The sequence below is a fragment of the Zingiber officinale genome, chromosome 4A (genome assembly GCF_018446385.1).
Source record: "Zingiber officinale cultivar Zhangliang chromosome 4A, Zo_v1.1, whole genome shotgun sequence".
Lineage (NCBI taxonomy): Eukaryota > Viridiplantae > Streptophyta > Magnoliopsida > Zingiberales > Zingiberaceae > Zingiber > Zingiber officinale.
The window spans coordinates 102,095,304-102,097,315 of NC_055992.1; the positions used below are offsets into that span (position 1 = coordinate 102,095,304).

General features: G+C 39.2%; 1 non-coding gene across 1 annotated transcript; it reads left to right on the forward strand.

Moving 5' to 3' along the window:
* The first annotated feature begins 464 nt into the window (after nucleotides 1-464).
* LOC121973971 lies at nucleotides 465-570 on the forward strand. Its single transcript, XR_006109869.1, has one exon. It is a non-coding gene; the product is annotated as a small nucleolar RNA R71 (small nucleolar RNA).
* The last annotated feature ends 1,442 nt before the right edge of the window (nucleotides 571-2,012 follow it).

A 2,012-nucleotide genomic window follows, 5' to 3' on the forward strand; every position in this document is an offset into this window, starting at 1 on the left:
ATCCAGGGTTGTATGTGTTGGAGTATGGATTATTGTACTTTTGGTTGTAACTAACTATCGCATCGCACTGCTCAAGTTGGTTTATCTGTGCTTGTATTGGCCCTAAGGGGCAAGTATCTTGAGCATGATCCGTTCTTATGCAAGTTTCGCAAACATATACTATTGCATTGGCTGTGTTGTTTCCCATGGCCTCAAGCTTCTTGGTCAAAGCGTCCAACTTTGCATACATGAGTGTGACTGCATCTACTTCGAATTTTCCTGACGCCTTTATTGGATTCCCTGAGAAAGAACCACCAGATCTTTCGGTTGCCCACTAATGGTGGTTATGTGCCACATTCTCTATGATCTCTTCAGCTTCATCAAGGCTCTTGTTCATTAATGCTCCTCCTGCTGCAGAATCGAGGGATATCTTCGTGTGATAGTTGATTCCATTGTAGAATGTGTATAGGACCAACTATTTCTCAAGGTCATGATGGGGGCACTGTCTCAGTATGCTCTTGAATCTGTCCCAGGCTTCAAATAATAATTCTGAGTCTATCTGTTTGAAGCTTGCGATCAAATTCCTCATGTGAGCAATTTTGCTTGGTGGGTAGAAGTTGTCCAGAAACTTCTGCTCACACTGCTCTCAAGACAATATGCTGTTTGCTGGAAGAGAATTTAACCACTGCTTGGTTTTGTCTTTCAGGGAAAATCTAAATAGTAGTAGCCTTACTGATTCTGGAGAGACCCCGTTCACTTTCATGGTACTGCAAATCTCATAGAAAAGATCTAAGTGGTGATTTGGATCATCATGCGATCCTCCTCCGAATTGATTCTGCTGAACCATGTGGATCACTGCAGGCTTGATTTCAAAATTGTTGGCTTCGATTGACGATCGAGTGATGCTAGACTAAACACCTCATGCATAAGGTGCTGTGTAGTCCTTCAACAGTTTGTCAGTCATTTCTGAAGATTCTTGTGCGGCTTGAAATGCCTTTTGTAAGTTTCTTCTCCTTAAGAAAGTCCTATCAATCTCTGGATCGAACGGAAGAAGTTGTCCTGAAAGGTTAGCTCTTCGCATGCAAAAACAAGATATGAAATATTTCAAGTGTAAGGTTAAGCAAAATAAAATAAAATAAAATAAAATAAAATGAAGTAAAGTAAGAAAAGAGTTGAACTAATATTATGATGAAAATGCAGAAAATAAGGAAAAGCAAAACTAAAAACAAAGTCTAATTTAACCTAATATGATTTTTGTTATTGTTATAGACGTAATCTCTGGCAACGGCGCCAAAAACTTGTTACTAACCGTAAGTGCATGGATTCATCGTCGGTAATAAAGATTATCGATCCCACGAGGATTGGTTATAAGCACTAGTGATGGCTCACTTAGGATTAGCTAAACTACCGATGGTTGTAAGTTATCTAAAGAAAGGAGATTTGGAAAGCAGAAATGAGAACTAGCAAAGAAGAAGTAATTGACTTGGCTTATGAAGAGTTCTAGGAGTTCGATTTCATTGTAGTGGTATTGATGTATCACATTCTATCCTTTACTCATTGTCCTTCAGTATGCATTCACCAGAAGCTAAAGCAACTATCCTTAAGTACCAAATAGAGAAGATTCTTATGAAATCTTATTACGGTTAACCCCTGTCACTAGGGCATCTCGGTAGATCACAAGAACACAACTCTAATTGGTGTCCTTAAGGATAGAAATAAGGAGCTTAGTTTTGTCTCTTACTTCCATGTGGAGATGTTGCCTCTCCTTTCAAGGAAGTACCCTAGATGTCCGTGAATAGGCTACCCTTGTCACTAGGACCCCTCGCGTGTATGATCTAAGATACTCTCTCTACGAGGTTAGCAATATCTACACAATCAATTAATACGCAACAGGAATGCATAATAGTTGAAACAAAGCAAGCGACATCATCCAATGAATAGAGGCATAAATGTTATTCTTACATCAAAACCAATCCACAACTACTCCCTCATCCTAGAACAAGGAATCTACTCCATAGACGTCGGAGAAAAAT